The 21,849-nt window shown below is 45.9% G+C and overlaps 1 protein-coding gene and 1 pseudogene across 2 annotated transcripts in view; one reads left to right on the top strand and one right to left on the bottom strand.

The window, feature by feature from the left end:
• Positions 1 to 21,849, top strand: part of LOC306649989 (guanine nucleotide-binding protein subunit alpha-12-like) — a 350,618-nt pseudogene that overhangs the window by 59,169 nt on the left and 269,600 nt on the right. The window lies entirely within an intron of this gene.
• Positions 1 to 21,849, bottom strand: part of LOC306649987 (speedy protein E4A-like) — a 132,571-nt gene that overhangs the window by 63,417 nt on the left and 47,305 nt on the right. The window contains exon 4 of the mRNA XM_079121570.1: positions 18,002 to 18,095. The gene's annotated coding sequence lies outside the window, so the exon portion shown is untranslated. The remainder of the gene's footprint in view (positions 1 to 18,001; positions 18,096 to 21,849) is intronic.

Genomic DNA, 21,849 nt, shown 5'->3' with positions numbered 1-21,849 from the left:
GGAAGTCTACGTGCAAAGCTCATTGGAAATCCGTGATCCAGGGTCAAATCGGATCTATTTCCCAAGAGTCTGTGCACCCCTGTTAGGGATCATCTGAAACCTGCCTGCCTTGTCTGACAGCTCAGAGGGGACACGCTGCGAGCCAATATTGGCTGCCCACAACTCTCCCTCCTCCAGAGTGATTTCTCCTTAGTTAAAGGCCTTCTTTAAGGGAATATCCAGAATGCATTTCCTTCACCTGGCCTTTTTCCTGATTGCCCCTTGAATCAGTGATGGCTACAAAAATCTATACATGTGGTAAATGGTAGACACCTGTAGACTCCTGGCACAGAGGACATTTCCCTAATGTAAATACTATCCTAGAGTCTTGTGGTGTGTCAGCAGTGGGGGATACTGGATGGGTGGTACACTGAACTTGCGTGTGCCGTCTACGAACACGTGTGTGCCGTCTTCACAAGTTTCTTTGAATCTGTATTTGGAAATAAAAAGCAAAAAATTCCTACCAAGCACTCACATTAACTGAAAATTCCACAGCCTGGAGAGCATTGTATAATTCTAAATTGATGAAACTTTGGGAAAGACTGGTCCAATCTATAGCGGAATGTTGGATTCCTAGATGTAGGGGCCAGATTTGTCCTTTTGGAAAAAGTCACAGCAATATCCCTAACATTATTGTGTTGATAATTAACTCCCATTGCATATTTTGGCCCATTAAATTTACCCCAAATTATCAAAACATCCACATAAGATGAATGCTGTGATTATAAATATTAAAGCTTTAAGCACTTGAGCCCTTGGAAGGCACATATCCAGCCTCAACCAGCTGTCTTCACATGACTGTTTTGCTACCTGTGACTCCTTGGCTTTGCTATCTGCATTATCCAGTATTTGAAATCTTCTGTGTGACAGGTGAGTCTGTTACTCACAGTGGGCCTGTGGGGCGAACACTGAGTTTATGCTAACAAGGTACAGCTGGGGACAGCCAGCCACACTGGAAATGTCACCACCCATTGCCGGGGTGTGTGTGTGAAACTTTGAGCTACATATCAGCCAGTGCTCCAGGATGTAGAGGAAGGCTAGAGATGGGATCCACAGCAAGACAACTGAAACAATCATGCCTCCCTAATGAATTCCAATAAAATTTCAGGACACTGAAGCCAAGGTGAGATTCCCTGGTTGGTGAGGTTCTGATGCACATCAAGTCCTGGAAAGATGAAGCATCCTGAGGACACAATGCTTTCATTGAGCCCCTCTCCCTCCCTGACCTCATGCCATGTGTCTCTTTTTTGGGCCGCTCCCAACTTGTGTCCTAACCTTGGTGTCCACGTGGATAGGGTGCTTCCAAGGAAAGCCCACCCACCTCTTCCCTTTCAGGATCTCCACACCTTTCTGAATCTGCTCTTCTCAACTTCCTTTGTCTTATGGTGAGTCAAGGTCTCTGGACCTCTAAGAGATTTTCCCCTCTGTCACCTATGCAACTAGTGAAAAGCTTAGGAAAAACAGAATGAGTGTCAGTGGTGGACTTTGCCCAACATGGATTCAAGAGTCCAACTGATTGTCCCAGCTGCAACAAATTTAAAAGGAGAGCCAAATATATGGAATGTCAGTCATTAGGAATTAAGATTTCTGAGACAGAAGCCAGGAACCCAGAGAGAACCCAGTTCCCTGGCCAGATAGGAGTGTCCAATTTATACAGCAAGGGGGGACATGGCATCAGCAGTGTGCTGAGCAGAAAAACAGAGTATCTAAGGAGACATGGCAACTAGATGTCACAGTGCAGAGAACTAGAGAGCCAAGTTTCAGAAAGGAAGGGGCACAGCAGCACTCCCACCAGAACTCTCCCAGGCCAAGAAGAGATCCGGTAGGATTGCTGCTTCAGTGTGCTAGTCTAGGGGCTTCAGTAGCACTTGGTCAACACCACTGGGTCAAATTTATGCAAATCAGTTTTGGTAACATACTAAGGCTACCGGTTAAACCTTGAGGCCGAACTTCCATTCAGTCTGCCCTACTTCTATTTTCTCACTGCTGGTCTGCAATCCCAGCTTCCCAGGAGGTTGAAGTTAGCAGGTCCTGCATGCTCAGGTGTTCAGAGCTGCAGCACTGTGTGAGAGGGTACCTGTACTGGGCCAGGGCCAGGCTGCAGTGGGGTGACAGGATGGCATGTCCTGGCTTGCCTCAGTGTTGCCTCTCTATGCCTCAGGCCCATGCTGGCATGGGAGGCATGGAGACATGTGGTCTGTGTGGGTGCACAGTCTCTGGGACATCTGCCTGCACTTGGTTCGGGGCAGCACTAGGTGGTTGGCAATGCGGCTGGGGCCTGGTGCATTCAAGTCCACTTTGGACCCTGCTCTTTCATTCTGGGACAGTATGCAGTGGCACCTGCACCTCTGCTAGGTCATGTGGCTTGAGTGACACAGGCAGAGCAGCAGGGAGTGGTAGACCTTGGTACAGAACAGCTGCTGTTGTTAAGATAATTAACAGGGGAGAACCCAGATCATAGCTAGGTTCTGTTTTGAAGTATTTTCTTTCTGAGCCATGACCATGGCCAAGATGATGGGTTTGTAGGTGGCAGAGAGAAGTGGACAGCACCCTCCTCATTGGCACCCCTGGCTGCTAGGGCACAGCTTCACCATCAGCTCTGGGCTCTATGTAAGAAGTGGGTCTTGTGCAGAAATGATCTCGCAGGACAGAAGGACTTAGGTGGCGGCTGAGGGTGGGGTAAGAGGCTTCCCCTAATGACGCAGGAAGATGAATGTGGACACACAGGGTTCTTGAGAGGAGACACTGTGAACTGATCCTAGAAAGGAAGGCTAATGAAGGATCCTCCTGGGCAGTGAGCTTCTCAATGATCACTTCCTCTGTGGGCGAGGATCAGTCCACTTCACATAGGAGAGAAACAGGCTGGGAGAAGTCACTTGGCCTGCCCAGGTGTCATAGCTGGGCACTGGTAGAGGCAGAAATTGAGTGCAGGGTTACCTAGCCTGATGCTGTACTGCAAGACACTGGATTGGATATGGGGGGGGGGGCAGGATGTGGGGACCTCCAGCATGGCTCTGTCCTCCAGGGCACTTCATTTGTCAGAGATTCAGGGACATAAGGCCATATGAGGGACAGAAGAATGACCCCTCCAGGTAATGAGGAGGATCAGCAGTGGGCTGGCCAGTGTGCTTTCAGCATTCCAAGGCAGGTGCCCAGCCTGGCATAAGTGTGCTGGGCTTTGGAGAGGAATGCCAGGCTTCTGTCTGAGACACTGGGGTGCCATGCCCTTTCACAAGGCTGGAATTTGGGCAGCAAGGCAGAGGAGGTTTGGGCTTTGACTGGCCTTGTCCCAAGCAGGCTGGTTAGCACCCCTGGGGTCCCCCAGCCCCTCCCAGCTGCCTAGGACCAAAGTACTGCAGACATCACGGGTCCTGCTCCACATCAACTCACACCTGAGGCTCTGTTTTGAATCCTCTGGGGTCAGCCCCTCCTAATTTGTAATGCTCATAGCTTCAGGAGCGCTCCTCCCTGACATGTGGACACACAGCATCTTGCTAAGATGGGTAGGACATCCGGGGTGGCCTGGGACCTGCGTTTCTCACACTCCAAGGTAATGCTGAGTCTGTTGGTCTGGGGAACTAGCAACCACCCCCAGAGCCTCCATCCTTGGTCTATGTCCATCTGTCCTCCTAGGATGCCATCTGGTCATCTCTCATCCTCCAGGACCCCTCCGTGCCCTGCCAAACCCCTCTCCACAGCATGAGCCTAAACCCCTGGTTCAGCCAGGTGGACTTTTTGTAGCTGAGAAACATGCTTGTTTCTGCCACCCATGCCAGTGGGCCATGACTGGTCACTGCAGAATTCTCTGCTCTCTGATTTTCACATGTGATGGCGATTCCTGTCCTTTGTTTTTGTTTCTTTTCTTTCCTTTCCTTTTTTGTTGTTTTCTTTTGGGGATTGTACCCAGAGGTGCTCTACCACTGAGCTACATCCCCAGTATTTTTATTTTTAATTTTGAGACAGGGTCTGGTAAGTTGCCCAGGCTGTGTATGAACTTCTGATCCTCCTTCCTCATCTTCCAACGTAGGTGGGATGACAGGAGTGTGCCACCACACCCAGCTTAGATTAGTCTTTACAATTATCTGTGCCTTCGGATGATAGGTTTCTGCAGACAGGAATTTCTTTTCCCTCTGCCAGTCCCATCTGTGACAGGGATCTGACACTTCTCTGGGCAGTTCTAGGACCCTCAGAAGGTGCAGTCTTCATCCCACCCACAGTTAGACACTTCAAGGTAGAATCCAGGGTCACTAGATCACACTGGCTCCCATCTCAGGAGCAGCCCAGCTCTGTTCCATCAAGCTCCAGGCCTCCCCTTGCCTGATTCCTCAGTAGATCTCTGATGGACAAGTTACTAGGGTACAGTTGAGACAAGGAGTCCTTCCTCATTAGTGTATCATCTGAGTCTGCAGGAGTGTGTCTGGCACAGTCATCAATGGTCACAGCCAGAGCAGCCCAGCCCCGGTTTGCTCAGTGGCTCTGCAGGCAGTTCCCCCTCTGGATGTCTCGCATAGTGACTTTCATCTCAGCTTCTTTGTATCTGCTAAGGGCAGGGTTGGCTTAACTCCCTAGGTCAGGAGCAGGGTGCTGTCCCCTGGTGGCAGACGCCTTCCATGTCCCAGTCTTCCTGTTTGGTCACTCTGAGCACCATCCCATTCATTGGTCACAGTGAGACCCCTCCTGACTTTGCTGGTCACTCTTTCTCTCTCACTTGGGCTCCACATTGGCTGTGTCCTGGTTTCCTCAGCTCTGTCCCTGCCTACTCTTGGGGAGTGTCAGTGTCATTGCAATTGTAATGGGTGAACATACAACTGGTCCGATAGTTCTGTGGGACAGGAGTGTCCCTGGGCTGAGGTTGAGCTGTGGGTGGGCTACATTCTTCCTGTAGCTTCTGCAGACAATTTCTCTCCTGCCTTCTTCAGCTTTTGGGGGACCCTGCATTCACTGCCTTTGGACCCTTCCTCTGTCCTCCAAGACATCTATCAGCTCAAGTCTTTCACTCTGACTTCTGGATAATGCAGAATAGTCTCCTCATCTCAACATCTGCAGTAGCTCATGCAAAATCTCTTTCCTACATGAGGTGCTATGTTCATAGGACCCTGGAAAATTTTGGACCTGTTTCAGTTGCCTACCTTCCTGAGGCTATCATGGCACTTTCCCAACACCCATTTTATTAGCCCAGCAGCCTTTTCAGTGTCCCTGCTTAGCTATTGACAGGTCTCAGTTCTGCTGACCATATCAGCTCTGATGACCCTAGAAGAAACAGAGACCTGAGAAGTTATTGTCCCAGGGGTGCACACTACCCAGAATCATAGGCTCAGTCACAGCCCTCAGACCATGTCATGTGGCTGTTTTGAGTTCTCAGCCTCACACCAGATGTTGTTAACTCACAACTGGCTTTGGGAAGGGGCTGGTCCCAGGAAGGAGTGGACAGTGTTTGCCTGTCCTGAGCTGGAGCTGGAGAAGGGTCTCAGCCAGATCTTGATCCTCAGCCCTATCTTCCCAGATGGCATCCTGTCTTTCTTGAACAAGCAGCTGGGAGACACACTGTGTGTGCTGGGCCTCGTGCTGTCTCACCTGTGCCCCCTCAACACCCAGAGATTCACCCTCCCAGGGCACAGTGAGGCAGTAGAGGTTTGGCTGCTTAAATAAGATGGATAATATCAACTCTCTTTATTTGGAAAAAAACTTCTTTTTACTTACTAATGTAAGTTAAATAAAAATGCCATATGATTAAAACAAAATCAAAAACAGAGAAAAAATCTAAGATCTAAAAAGTGATACTGTAAAGAATGAGGGCCTTTAAATTCCAAACATTATCGTCTGTTTGAATTAGTTCCCTAATTGGAGGCTTCTGTTGACTGTTTTTGCAGTTTGAGTCTCACTGCAAAAATATTAGGCAATCTGTGGCCTCATTTTTCACTCAAAGATGAGTTTTATAAAGTAATTAATTATAATAGTTCTCTCGCTCTCTGAGGGATAGAGAAATGGTGCAGATCTGTGAAAACGTCCCACATAGCTTGTCCTGTGAGAGAAACAGGAACCAGTACCCCCACACTGCCTCCTGGAAAGCCGGGACCCTCAACAAGAACATGTCCTAACACCATCCATCCTAACACAGTGACAACTAACCCACAGTGATGAGTGCTACAGATGCTGCATTAATAAAATACACACATAGACAAAAAATAAAAGTGGTCTGCTTCAGATCAAAGTTCCAGAAAAGACGTGAGATACTGAGAAAGTCTCCTTCCCCAGTTCTGCATGCCTGGAGAGGCATCTTCATTGACACATTCCCTTTCCTCTGGAGATAAAGAAGCTGGAGTGGACCTGGCCCTGCAGTAGGTGCCCTGACACAATGACCCCACTCCCAAGGAGCACAGCTGTGGTGCAACGTCCTCACTGTCTTCCTCCAGTGACCTATGGCCCTGCATCAGGCACAGCCACTGATACCAGAGCAACAAAGAGACCTGTGTCACAGAATCATGGAGGCTTCTGTTGACTGCAGCCATCTTCTGTGGCTGGAGATAAGCACGAGCTCCTGAAGCTCAAAGGCAGAGGAGAAGATATCCCATCACCACGGCCAAACATAGTGAATGGCAGCCCTCAGCACTCAGGGGCCTTATCTGTCAAAACATGGTAGCAATGAGAGTGAACTGTCCCCAGTTAAATCTCACACACAATGACATCTACAGGATTTCATCTGGGAGGTTCTCGAATCAAAAGAGACAGGCAGAGTGGCACAAGCCTGTAATCATAGTGACCTGGGAGCTGAGGCAGAAGAATTGCAGGTTCAAGACCATCCTCAGCATCTTAAGAGAGACCTATCTCAAAATAATAATAAAAGGATCGGACATATGACTCAGTGGTAGAGCAACCCTGGGTTCAATCCTGAGAGCCTCATGCACAGGCACACACAGAAGCACTCCAAATAATAAATAAGAAATGACTACAATATCAAGAGTGTTCCCAACAAACACTTGCTAATATATACTTATAACCAGTAAAAAGAGCATCAGTCTTTTTTTTTTGCAGAGTATACAAAGAATTTATATAACTCAACATCGACAAAAAATAAATGATCCAATTATAACATAGGCAACGGACTTCAGACATTTCTTCAAAGAAGATATGCAAATGACCAAGGAGAACACAATATGTTCAACATCATTAATTTTTAGGGACAAATAAGCAAATTAAAACAATATGTTACAGTGCACAGTGACACACACTTCCAGCTACTCAGGAGGCTGAGGCAGGAGGATCACAAATTTGAAGACAGCCTCAGCAAGCTAAGAAGACCTTGTCTCAAAATTAAAAAGGTCTGGGAGTGTAGCTCAGCAGTACAAGACCATACCCCCTGTCCTTCACACACACCAAAAAAAAAAAAAAAAAAAAACCAAACCAAAAACAGAAACTCAAATAACCTGTTCTTTTCTGCCGGGGATGTAGAGAAACTAGAATCCAAGAGCATCAGTCTTTTGAATACAGCTGACAGATTTATATTTGTTCCAAATGCTTCCTCTACAAATTGTTGATACTTCGTTTATAAAGGAATATCAAAGGAATATCAATGCAAAGCTAATTACATTGTCTGTATGCTCAAATAATGAATTAATTATTGAGATGTGACTAATGAAATACATGGGCAATGGAAGTTGTACATGGTCCAAGAATAAGATTTACCAATGTGTTAATTATTTAAAAAGTAGGCCTCAGATTAAAATTTGTGGAAAAACCCTCACTGATTCAGTGCAGGTAATGCAAGTCAAAGTTAAACAGTGCAAATCAGTCAAGTAGGTAAAAACCCACTCTGAGGACTGAGGGGTAGCTCAGTGGTAGAACAACTGCCTAGCATGAAAAATGCCCTGGGTTCCATCTAAAGTACTGTACAAAAATGGTGATGATAATGATAAGAATAAATTAAATTACAGGACTTCCTCCCTCCCCTGAACCCCTAGTCCTCAGTTACCTTTGCTAGCAGTAAACCATTTGCTGGGTCTCCTTCCAGGGAGAGTCTGTACACAAGCAATACATATTATATTCTGGGTGAAGAGCAGCAAATGACATACAATGTCTGTACCTTAGATCACAGGAAACCACCCTTTACTGTTCACAACTTATTTTCTCTCTCTCTCTCTTTTTCCCCTACCACTGGGCAACCTGCTTCATGGCCAGCAACCTAAGGGCAGAAGTCTCCATGGATTCTGGGCCAGTTTTCTCTGTCATGGGCACTATCAGAGACCCAGGGGGATGAGCCTGCCACCAATCCATATCCATGATATGGATCCATATCATGTAAAGGTGCACAGTAGGCCATGACATGGATGAGGTGCAGTTCACCTAATGAGTGACCTTTAGACACACACAGTTTTCTAGTGCTTTATTTCTAGGAACAAAACAATGATGAAGACCTCTACAACTGCTCCTTTGCACAATGTAAATATATAGGGGGAAAAAAAGGTACATGCAGTCCCAAGGGTTCAATTAATTTACTTTCTCACCAACAAAATGAGCTGCTTGAGGGCTGGGGCATGCTCATGGCAGAGGGTTTTCCTGGCATCCTGAGGCCCTGGGTTCCACCCCTGGCACTGAAAAACAAGCTCAATCCCCAGAACCAAAATGAAAATAAAGGGGGTAGCACACAACTGGTATAACTATAACTCATTAATAAAAGGACAAATAAACATTGTTTGTACTTTGAAAGAAGTAGACAGATCTCTGAAACTGATATGAAAATGTCCAGTGATGGGGCTGGTGGTATAGCTCAGTTGGTAGAGTGCTTGCCTTGCAAGCACAAGGCCTTGGGTTCAATCTCGGGCACTGCAAAAAAAAAAAAAAAAAGAATAAAAAAATTAAAAAAGCAATTAGCACATGAAAGGATGTTCAACACCATTAGCCATCAAAGAAATACAAATCAAAACCATGAGATACCACTTCCTGCTCACTAGGATGCCTATAATCACAAAGTCTGAGAATAATGTGTTGGTGATGATGAGAAATTAGAACCCATCTACAGTGCTGATAAAAAAGCACAAGGTGCAGCTGCTCAGAAGTCTGGTGGTTCCTTAAAAGGTTAAATGTACAGTTACCACATGACCCAGCAACTCCACTCCCAGATGCGTACCTGGGAGAAATGAAAACACACATCTATACAAACACTGTGTGCAAATGTTCATAGCAGCATTATTAGTAATAGTTCAACAGAAAAACTCACATGTTCACCAATAGGTAAGTAAATGGGGTCTGCTCCTTCGGTGTAACCTTATTCAGTCATAAGAAGGGATGAAGTACTGAGTAACATGGATGGACCTTGAAACATGATGCTAAGAAGCCAGACCAAAAGGCCACAGAGTGCATAAGAACACCTCTGTGATGCCCAGATTGGGCAAATCTAGGGAGGCAGAGTGCAGATGAGGGGATGGCTAGGGCTGGGTGACTGGGAGGAGTGAGGAGTGACTGCTAAGGGGTACAGACAGGACTTCTTTTGGAGGTGATGAAATATTGTGAAGTTGATTGTACTTAGTTGCAAAACTATGACATATGACAAGCCCCTAAATTGTGCACTTGATATGGGTGGATTGCATGGCATGCAAATTACATCTCAATGAGGCTATTAAACTAAAGAGGAAGAGGTGCCAAATAGAAAAGGCTGCTCTTTACCTTTCATGCTCACACACATCATGTCTGACACAGGACCTATAAACAACTGCCAGGAGGACCCTGAGGACACTCAAGTAACTGTGAACCAGACTCCACCTGTACAGCCCAGCCTAACTTCCCTCTGTGCATGACATTCAAAATCAGACTGCAAATCCACCTGTCCAGGAACAGGGAGGGTCAGAAATAGAATCCAAGGAGTTGCTTTGTAAAACATGATACAAAGAAGTAAAGGGAGTTAATATTTTCCCAAACAAGTGAGGCTGACTCTGGAATATCATTTTAATCAGTAGAAGATCTACTAAATCAATGAAAGAGTATGACTTTCTCTTTAACTTTTTATGCTTGTACCATTGTTCTTATTCTATGCCTGCTATATTCCGTTTATGTGCATTTCAAGTCATAAGCAAATATAATGTGAACCATCAGGACTCAGAAATATGCAACCTGTAAAACAACAAACTACATGTCTGCTAAGTTACTAATAAGATAATTTGTACAATGTGGATTAACAAGATCAACACAATCTGAAACAAGTGTACAGGAACTGAACAGAGATGCAAGGATGTTCATGGTGAGCACTGAAAAAAATCAAAAGGAGAAGTCCTATGGCCTTCTAACTAAGATTCTGTAACCCACTGCAGAACAATGAAAGACATCACTGAACAACAGGAAGTGATAATGACCCTGACCCATCCCTAGAGGTATTTTACAGAAGGCAGTGCACCACTTGGCAGGACTGCCCTATTAAAGATTCAAGCCCAGAACCTGGGGGACTTTGAATTTAGTGCAGTGGCTGAGGGCTTGTGTTTTTCATCAGTTTTGTGATATCAGGTCTCCATGTCTACACAAAATAAGAGGAAACTGATCTCTGAAAAATCTGGCCCTGAAAACTAGAAAGTCCCTGCAAAGCAGCTATGAACGCTTCCTGTTTTGAAATTCCTTCCCCTTGAGAATCTACTTCTTCAGGACCATGCTATTACTCCTTGCCCACACCCTTTGCCAATGGACTTCATGCACCAGTGCCCCATTTCCACTGGTTGCACTCATAAAGGCAACACATACATGCGGAGCCTTCCCACTTCTTGAGAAATCTGCCACCCCTGCTCAAGAAAGGCAACAAGGGCACTATTTTCCAACTTTCATCTTGTCGGGCAGGAGGTTTGCTGTCCTGCACAGAGTGGGAACCACACAAGTGCATCTGGCCCATGAAAGGGGTCAGGCCATGCTTTTCTGTGAGCAATGACGGCCCGGCTCCCCTGTGCCAGCATCCAAATTTATTATTATTATTTCTATTTGTACAGGGATTAAACTCAGGGGCACTTGATCACTCAGCCACATCTTGAGCCCTATTTTTTTTTTCTTGGTATTTTATTTAGAGATAGGGCCTCACTGAGTTGCTTAGCACCTCACTTTTACTGAGGTGGACTTTGAACTCACCATCCTCCTCACTCCCTCCCAGGCTGCTGGCATTACAGGCGTGCACTCTGCACCCTGCAACCGTGCCTGATTTCAGTGGCTTCTCCATTCATGGAACTTTTCCCTCTTCAGTTGTTCTGCTCATTCAACCATGTCCCTCTCTTAACGTATCCATCTAGTAGTAGGCTCATTCCAGATGATGACTCTATACAGAGTGTACTTACAGAAGCGAAGATGGCTCCTACAACAATAGGCAATACTATCGTGTAGGACACCAGTATATATGTGGACCATCATTGACTGAAACATTACCATGTGGCATGGTAGTGTACAAAGAGCTCTCTATTATAAAGGAGAGGGTGAACTTCTGCTTTGCTGTGAAAGGATCCAGGCAGCTCTGATGGTTAAAGGCATCATGAATGGACACAGGATAAGCAGAGCTTCAAGGCAATTAGTCTACAAAGAGTTGGTATCTGAATCCTGACAGGAAGGGACTTTCCTATCTGGAGACACTCAGAGGGCAGCCCAGGCTGGGAGGGAAATGCCAAGGAATGGAAGGCTGCAGGGTCCCCATTTAAATCTGAACATCCTTGGCTGCCAAACAAGGTGGACACTCACTCTCAGCAGATAACATGAATCCACCTGTGTTTACTTCTGATTGGCATGCAATCATAAGATTCATGTAAGACACTAAAATGCAAAATGCAACCTCAAGCACAGCATGAATATCAAGTGTGCATCTTGTCTATTAGGTCCCATAGGGTTAAATAAAAAAAAATATGCTATGTAAACTGGAGAGAGAGTGATTGGAATTGAGAGGCTAACTCAAGAGATCCACAGGCTCCCAGAAAGTGTAGACAGACACTCTGTGAAGAGTGTGAGCATGCACAGAATTTTCTATGATTTTATGTCAAGGATGCCTAACTGCAAACTGTGTGTCCTCTGGACAGATTTCTGAATACAGTGAAGGTCAGTGGCACTTAGCCGAATAGATTTGTTACATTGTTTCCATATACATTTTTCAACTGATAATTCAGTGTGTGCGGGTTCTTTTGGACATTATCTCTCTCCCCCTGGGGAGGTTGTGTCATTGCTGCCCTCCCTGGTCTTCCTTCCTATTCTTCTCCTACCACACTGAACTCTGAACTGGGAATGCCCAGAGACAGGGATCTAAAGTCTTTTGTGTAGAGAATGGAAATAAGAAACTGTTTTGGAGAGAAGTGAAAGTGGGAGTCAGAGACCTGTTGGATAGTTTGGCATGATGGACAGAGTTTGGATCAGTAGCAGGAGAAACCAACTCCTCTAGAACTCCAGGACACACGCACAGACCAGTGTGGCAGTTACATGTGTTTTCCTTCAAACTGGTTGCCAGGTTGGAATGGGCGATGACATCAGACGCTTCCACCCTTCCTTATTGGAAGGGCCAGACTCTGGGTCACTGGCAGTCCAGTGGGCAACAGTTTGTCCTCTGGGCTGTTCTTCACCTGATTTCTCTCTATTTGGAGAAGAGAGAACAGACGCCATTTCAACCAAATACTGGAAGAAGGCTTTCCATAATAAGAAACTAGGCACTGTAGAAGGGAAGAAAGAGTACTGGAGAAGTGATGTCGGATCAGGAAATCTCCCAGTCTGAGCAACCGCCTTCCCAGCCCAGCACCTCAGGCCACCTGCAGGTGGTGGTAGATGATGAGGTCACAGGTCCATCAGGTGAGGGAGCTAGAGTCAGAACCAAGTTGATATGATGAGTGGTAAGGAGGAAGGGATAGAGAAGCCAGAAAAGGTGGACCAAGAGCCCAGTTTGGAAGGAGAGAATAGGTCATGGGACAAGGAAGTTCCACATGGATGGAAAGTCTGCAGAGAAGGAAACTACGGTAGAAGATGAGATCCAAACGTAGAAAGGGGGTAGAAAGGATGAAAAGGGGTCACACTCCCCATGGGAGAAAGTGTCCATAATGGGCAAGGGCTTGGAGAAAATGGGAGATAGGACAATGGTAAGGAGAATCAGGGGCAGATGGTTACCAGCAAAGAGGAAAAGTGGAGCAAGGCCCCAGAAGCCAGCAAGAGCTGAAGGTCTAGGGTGTGGTTTGGGGACTTGGGATCAGGAGATAAAAGGCTGAATTCCAAATACAGTGGCTTTACTCAGCTTTCTTTACTCAGCCCCGTGGGTAGAACCCTGCCTCCCATGTCGAGTCTCGAAGAAGAGAGAGTGGACCTCCGAATCACAGGATGATGCGGATGATAATCATCCAGGGGTTACTGATTCAGTACCCAAGGCAGAATCTGGCCTCATGACTGAGACCACTGGCCAAAAGAGAAAGAGGGAATCCTCCACTGAGTCTGATGAGGAGCTGGAGGAGCTGGATAGTGAGCTAAATCACCCCTGGGATGTTGATTCACTGTGTGGCCTCAAAGTGAAACTCAAAAAACGGCGAATGGACTTGGTGCTACCAGAACACCATGAAGTTTTTAAGAGGCTACTAGGTAGGGAGACACCCCAGGGAGCGCCCTCCAATCCTCTCTCCACACAAAGATGAACCTTATAGCCACTGCCTTTTTCCAAAGTGCCAGGCTACCTCTGAGCTCCCCATGTCTGGAGGACTCAGGACCCATCTCCCCTCAGAGACTCTTAGATGTTGGATGCTTACCCTACACTAGAAAAAGGTCCCTGCTTGGGGTCACAGAGCTTGATTCCAACAGTCCTCTCTGACTGCAGACACTCTGGCTCTAACAGATGTCCTACATTCTGAGGGGTGGGCAATGGGGCCATGTTCATGCTGATGTGACTGTCAAATGAGAAAATGACATAGTGACTCTCTGATTCTGAGGTGGGCATTCCTGGGTGACGATGGGCTCTCATAGTTTACACAAAGTTCTTGATCATACAGGTATCTAGCTCTTACCCAAACCCTCACTCGGTTGCTTTCCTGGGGAATCTCAGGACAAAGCACCTTGTCCAAGGTATGTTACTGTCCTCTTCCTATCCACCTCTGCTGGGCTCCAATCCTGCACCTTCTCCAAGGGAGTTCTTGTCCTCCTCTCTGCTCTCTCTCTCCCATTGAAGCCCCTCTGGGTCCCAAACTAACACCAGTGTTCTGTTCACAGAGGATCCTGTTGTCAAAAGATTCCTGGCCTGGGACAAGAACCTGAGGGTGTCTGACAAGGTGAGGTTGCTCTCCCCTGGGCAGGGGTCCTGCTCCAGCACAGCCTGGATGGGGAGGGCTTTCTAATGCCATGGTCCTTCTCTCTGCCTCCACGTAGAGCCACAAAAAGGTGCCAGGTCTTGGCCCCTTTGTGACTTGTAAACATCTCTCTAGGCCTAGCAGCTTCTTGCAGAGAGGACAGGTGGACCTTGCTTCTGCTTTAGGTGCTCTGAGCTCCAAATCCAAGAACGCATTCTGGCATGGATATACACGCTCTTTTCTTGTTGTCCCTTGATGTTTTGGGATATTCTCCTCTCTACTCTCCCTGGGAACCCCTCTTCTCCAGCTTATAAAAGACCCTTCTCACCCAGCACACCTATATGCCCTCCCTCCAAAGGTCCCCTCAGACCCGGTCCTCCAGTGCACATCTACGTCTCCTCTCTGACTGTTCTCATTGACATTGATCCCTCATATCCTTCCCCCAAAAGGCAGGTCTCCTCCATGGCTACCTTCTCTTAGTCCACTCTCTACCCCAGACTCTCAGCTCTCTTTCCCCTCTTTTCCCCTCTTCTAGGATGTGACCTCTCTCTATTTTTCTTCTCTCTCCACCAGTACCTCCTGTCTATGGTGATAGCTTATTTTAGCCGGGCTGGCTTCTTCTCCTGGCAGTACCAACGAATTCACTTCTTCCTGGCCCTGTGAGTATTTGGTCTCCTTCATCAAATGGAATTCACTACCTGGGAGGTCAGGAGGGGAGCACAGGGCACTAATCTGTCCTCTACCTTTAACCTCTTTGTCCTATTTGCTCTGGGTTGAAGGTATTAAAGCATTAATGTATAGGTTTTTTTTCACATGTCCTTAGTCAAAGCAAGGACAAAATCTCCCTTAAGGCCAGTTTTAAAAAATTAAGGAACACCAAAGGAAACATAAAGGCCACCTGAGAGGAGTGGAGGAAAGCATGGACACTTCCTGTCGCTGGCATAGGGACTGCATATGCATCCACCTCTAACTGCTCTATTTCTTCCTGCATCTACCCAACATTGTTTTTACTTCTGCCTCTGGGTTTCCAGGACAGATGCCCATTCCCATCCAAGTAGGTAGAGCGTAAGGTGCTTCCTTCTGCTCCTTCATACAGATGTCTTCTCTCATCTGTGGCTTTCTACACAGTCCCTGAAAATCCTTCCAACATGGGTACAAAAATCCTGTATGCCTCCATCTCAAGTGTTGTCTCTTTGCTTTATTGACAAAAGCTGGGGTACTTCTGAAGGTGACTGTCTGGGAAGGCCTCTGGACCAAGAGATGGTCCCCCACAATGCTGAATAGGGCTAGTGGAGTCTGGTCTGAAGATTATCCACCTGGCTTGTTTTCTGGGAAGCTGACCTCAAGGGGAGGTCCTTCCAGGTTGTGTCCCTGAGGAGCAACCTGATTTCTTCCCCAGATACCTGGCCAATGACATGGAGGAGGACAACCAGGCTCCTAAACAACACATCTTTTACTTCCTCTATGGGAAGAGCTATGCCCTGCGTCCCTTGTTCCACAAACTGCGCTATCAATTCATCTGCTCCATGGGCTGGAACACTTGGGTTTCCTTGGAGGAGTGTGAGGAGGTGGGTGGTGCTGTGTGTCTTGTGGAGGGCGAGGGAGGGGCTGACTGGAGACTCAGGAAGGTGGGTGGTTGCAGGTGGGATGTGGGGAGGAGAAAGCCCTGGAGGTTGCATGGAGGGAAGGACTTCCTGGGCAGTCTTCAGGTTTGGGTTTTTTGGTGATTTTTTGTTAGTGAACCAAATGTGTATCTCAATGTACTCTATGCAATCTAATAAAAAGTTGTTGGAAATTTACCAGGTACACATAAGTGATTCAAGTAATAAAAGAAAGTTCTATTTCAAGAAAATGAAGTTTTAGTTCCTATCTTGAGGAAAAGTACATTAGAAATATAAAGCCAAGCCCAGTGTCTATACAATAATGGAACTACATTTAAGAGTAGATTTAAGTGATTTTTTTCAGATATATATCTTTGGTGTTTTGTATTTATGTATAGATCTACCAATTGTAAACTATGTTTATTTTAAAGGAAGTAGATAAATAAGATGAAATGAATCTTTATCCTGTAATAAAATTATTCCCAATGCAGAACATGTTATGGCAAACTAGTTTTTCAACCAGAGAATATTTGCACAATGAATTTCTAAATTAGACCTAACTAGAATTACAGTTAAATTGTTTGTCCACAGCACTGACATGTACTCATTAGTTTTAAACAAAAATCATACCAAACTCTGACAGGGGTATAATTATGCAGAAATTATCATAGGGTTTCAAATATTAAAGATGCCTTTAACCATGTAAAAAAGGTGTTTTTGATGTACCCAAGCACAAACATCACTAACACTAATCCATCATTCTACTCAAATCAGACACAAGGATAAAGTTTGACGCTTGATAAAATCAATTCCTCAAATTTGAATAGATGGGACACAGAAAGGATTATATGTGTCAAAGCATCTTTACAACACTTTCCACACATCTGACGTAATATATGTGATATAAAATAGGAAAATAGACCCCTATTTAAAAGAAAGCTGAAACTACAATGTCCCACACCTTATATAACATGGATGTCAGTAATAGGTGAAATAATGTTGTGATATACACATATAGCTACTTCATTTGTCACCAGGCAAAATAAATCTCATAAATACACCTTGATATGTCACCTCCTTTGTAGTCAACAGAACTTAGTTAACAGAATCAAGCCTCTTAACATTTTACTTGTAAGATATTTGTAGAGTGTTGTACCATGGTGACTAGAAAGTCCACATCAAAGTGAGGTAATTTAAGGAATGGGAAAATAAATTCACCATAACTTCCAAACCTCAATATCCTGTCAAGTCATCAGCTTTTGTGGGGCTCTTTCTCTTTCCAGATTCAAGCTTATGATCCACAGCTCTGGGTGTGGGGCCGAGATCGCACCCTCCTTCCCTAGAAGTCCTGGAACCATGGAGGCCTGAGGGGAGGTACCAAGTTCTGCATTCGTGGCCTGACGACAGGGTCATCTACTGTCCGTTTAGGATGTCCAAGGACCTAACTACTTCATCCATTTCTGTCTGCCTCCCACCCACAGCCACCCTGTGTGGATGGTGAGACAGCCTGAATCTGCCAGTCAGCCTCGCAGCCTCAGAACCACAACCACACAGGTGACCTCCCAGAGATGTGCTGGTGCTCCAAGGCTGCTCAGCCAGACCTGAGAGAGAACAGTTTGTCACACAGGAAGTGCTAGAAATCCTTCACCCAGAGCAACTGGGCCCAGTGTCAGCAGTGATGAAAGGCTGTTGTCCACCTAAAGTGAATATCCTGGAGCCACGCATCTCTCTCTCCCCCTGGAAACTGTCTTTTGACCCTCTCCTTTTAATTCATCTGGGGCCAGGCCTCCCGTATACCAAGCATAGAGATGACTTATTTATAGAATTGTCAATTTTAGTAGATAAAAATAAATGTTATTTATTTTGAATTATATTTATGTTAAATAGTTTAATCGAGATATATGTTGTTTTGTAAACTGCTCTTCCTTATTAGTTTTTTATTTGATGTTCAATCGTTATTGTGAATATGGAGTAGCTGTCATTTAACTTGCCTTGTCTTGATTTTCTGTCACTGTGAATTATTTATTGAAGACAGCACAGGTGCTATGTGCTTGAAGAGCACAGCACATTTGTAGGAAAAGTGAATAAAGTTAAAAATCTTTTTACCTTAATGATGCACATGATCATGTCCTTTTCGGTTGTATTCTGTCAAATCATGCTGCAGTTTAACAGACTGTTGTTAACTGACCAAATTTCTTACCTGTGGAGGGAAAACTCTTCAATTATTTTTCAGTTAGGAAAACAACAGAGAAGTTTATAGAACTGAAACTAGAGACTGGAGGCAGGAAACACAGGGAGGACATTGAGAGACGCGACACAGGAAGAGTGAGAGAAAATTCGGGGGAGGTGTACAACAATTGTAAATCCAAAATCCAGGAGCAGCTTCTCAACAGGAGATGCCTTCCTGGTGATGGTCCAAGGATGGGGACACATGGAATGGCAGACTTTGCTACTTGAGTCACAATGGCAGTCTTTTCCACAACTCTGTTTCTAATTTTACATAACAAGGAAATCCAAAGGGTCTCGTTGAAACAGAAAATCATGAAGGGACATGAAGTTACTGGAGCAGGTTGTGAGAAGGATTAGATGAGAGGAAGAGCTGAATCTGGTATACAGACAGGCACAGAGAGGAGGAGCTAATAGTGTGGGCACTGAGTGACTGCAGGCAAGCATCTTGGGAGAAGGGAGCAGCAGTGAATAGGGGGCACTAGTGGAATGGAGCAGTTGAATTAAATTATCAGCCAGAAGTAAGACAAAGCTAAAAGAGGTGGAACAGAGCCAGTGATGAGATGCGATATGCGGTTAGAGAGGCAAGTGGAGAGGAGGTGAAGGTGCTGCAAAGGACCAGCATGGAATGAGCTTAAGGTTGGGTGGAAGGCTTAGAAGAGGGGTGGTGGTTGGGTGAGTGGAGCAACTGAAGAGGTAAAAGTTTCATGAAGGCAGAAGTCATTAAGGAGCAGTCATTAATACGGGCACTGTGCAACGCAATTCTGATGCTGATCAACTGCATGGAGGCCACAGGCTACAGGTTGAGGCCCCCTCTGCACTGCCCTATTTTCAGACGTCAGCTGTAAGCTCTGGGTTTCCCAGGGCACTCCCCCTTCTCACCAGTGGCTTCAAATTTGGGGATTCCTATTATCATGTTGTATAATTCTTTATAACTTGTCACTGAGGTTAGGAGACCATAAATCCTATAATGAAAGTTTTGTCAAATTTGGCCTAAAAGAGGAGGAACGTGGCTGAAGGTCTAGGAGTGCCCCAATGAAAGCTGTCAGGATGCAACATCTTCAGAGGACCTGGATGTACAGGACCAACCAGGGAAGCTCACCTTGGTGTCAGCCTCCTGAGTTTTACTGGGATTTCACTTAGCATTTGTAGGAGTGGATGAGTAGAGCAACACAGCGGGCTCGTGTGCTGCCCTCTGGGTCCTCACCACAGAGTGCAGGAGACAGCTGTGTGTCCAGGGAAGAAGAAAAAGAAAGGGGGTGTGGACAGGGAGGGGACATCATGACGTTGATAACACAGTGTGGGGTGGCAGCAGGCTGCGTCAGGTCTCTGGACTGGTTCTGTTTTCCTGATCACTGTGCCAGAGGTGCCCTTCAGAAGTCCCTGACCAGCAAAGCCCTCTTGAGGGAGGGCCTGTCCTGGGCAATGGTGGACAGAAAGACACCGATCTCTGATGGCTGGGCCCACGGGAGATGTGTTTTTCTGGGCCTACGAAGTCAGCCTTCCTATCCCATTACAAGACCTAGTTCCTGGCCACACCGGAAGTCTGGAAGTCCACATGCAAAGCTCATTGGAAATCCACACAGGACCCAGTACTGGGACTCTATTTCCCAAGAGTCTGTGTGCCAGGTTAGGGACAGTCTGAAACATGCCTGCCTTCTCTGACAGCTCAGAGGAGGCAGGCTGTGAGAACTGGCTGCCCACAGCCCTCCCACCCTCCAGAGCAGTTTCTCCTTAGTTCAAGGGAGTCTTTAAGGGAATGTCCAGAATGCATTTCTTTCACCTGGCCTTTTCTCGGATTGCCTCTTGATTCAGTGATGGTTACAAAAATCTATACATGTGGTAAATGGTAGAGACCTGCCGACTCCTGGCACAGAGGACATTTCCCTAATGTAAATACTATCCTAGAGTCTTGTGGTGCGTCAGCAGAGGGGGGTATTGGATGGGTGGTACATTGAACTTGTTTTGTGCCGACTTCACAAGTTTCTTTGAATCTGTATTTGGAAATAAAAGCAAAAAATTCCTACCAAGCACTCACATTAACTGAAAATTCCACAGCCTCGAGAGCATTGTATAATTCTAATTTCATGAAACTTTGGGAAAGACTGGTCTAATCTATAGCAGAATGTTGGATTCCTAGAGGTAGGAGCCAGATTTGTCCTTTTGGAAAAAGTCACAGCAATATCTGTCATTATTTTGGTGATAATTAATTCCCATTGCATACATTGGTCCATTAAATTTACCCCAAATTATCAAAATATTCACATAAAATGAATGCTATGATTATAAAGATCAAAGGTGACAAGCTGATTTTGAAAACAAGACAAATATTACAGTTCCTGATTTTGAAGGGTTTTTTTTGTTTGCTTGTTTTGCAGTGCCTTATGCTTGCATGGTGAGCACTCTACCAACTGAGCTATCTCCCCAGCCCGATTTTGAACGTTTATACAGAGCTTGGCAGGTAGCAGTGTCTGGTAAGCTCTCTCTTATTCATTCCCTCTTCTCCCTTTTGGTTCTACCACACTATTTTATTTTTTCAACTTTGTAGTTCAGGTGCCATATGATTAGTTTAGACAAGTTACACGAAAGGAAAGAATGTGAGTAATCATAGGAGAGATACTGAGGGTGTGGGATTAGCTGAGGTGACAGGTGTCCTTGGATGGCCTGCGGGACTCTCTTGTGTCACTCCTATTGTATCTTTCTGGATCTCTAAATATTTTGTCATCACAAATCTGCTTCCACGTTTCTTCCTTCCTCTTAAATGATCCCAGGCCCCCTTTCCTCCTTCCTGCTTCCCTCAGTAAAGGCCCATCGGTTAAAGCCATAACTGTGTACGTAGCTGGGATCCTACTGGTCTTCTGATGCCCTGTAGCATCACTTTTTCCTCATATAAATTGTGTGCTAATTCTGTGCTGCTGTTTCCTTTATCCCATCTGATCCACTCTGTGTGAGTTATCATCACATCAAACCCTGATTCCTTTGCCCTCCTGCTGTTCTGCATAGTCACTCAACACTTTTGGATTCTCCCCCATCTCCTTCCCTAAGCGAGCCAGTTGCTCCTCTGACCTGCAACTACAGCTTCACTGCTGTCACCCCTCAGCTCTGCTCAGCCTCCACATGCAGCTCTGCATGTTCTTTGGTTCCAGAAGCCTGGATGCTCCCACTCTGTCATATTCTTGTCCTGATTGCTCCTGACGTCCCCTCTTGAGAGTGACAGTGCTTCCATCATCGCAATGCATTTCCTAAGCGACTCCCTTGATTTGTCCCTTCTCAGCTTTCCGTGGCCTCCAGCCCCTCTCACCTACTCAGCTGTCCACTCTCCTCATCCTGGGAGTCATGTGGGCTTCCCCTTCTCAGTGACCTTCCTGTATCTTCAGCTGGATTCACTGCAGGCTTCTCTCTATCACTGGGCATATAAATAACCACAGCCTTCTGCTCCGGGATTTCCCACCTGACCTGTGTAGGCTGGCCACCTGATGTTCTTGCCTGATCTGTGACTCATAGATGGTTCACATACACTATTGGTTTCCTGGGTTACACTTTTTCACTAGGCTATTCTTTCAGGTGCTCATACCCTCTTCTGACCGTGTCTGCCATTCTGTGAGCACCCAGAGCTCCTTCGGTACCTTGAATCCTATGTGTCTCAGAAAGAAGATCGGCTTCCAAGCTGTCCTCATCAGACCATTCATCCTCTTCATTTTCTAGATATTTCAGTGTCTGCAGAGCCT

This window comes from Sciurus vulgaris, assembly GCF_902686455.1.
Source record: "Sciurus vulgaris genome assembly, chromosome: 18".
Lineage (NCBI taxonomy): Eukaryota > Metazoa > Chordata > Mammalia > Rodentia > Sciuridae > Sciurus > Sciurus vulgaris.
The sequence above is the reverse complement of the archived record's forward strand: the minus strand, read 5'-3'. Positions and strand labels throughout refer to the sequence as shown.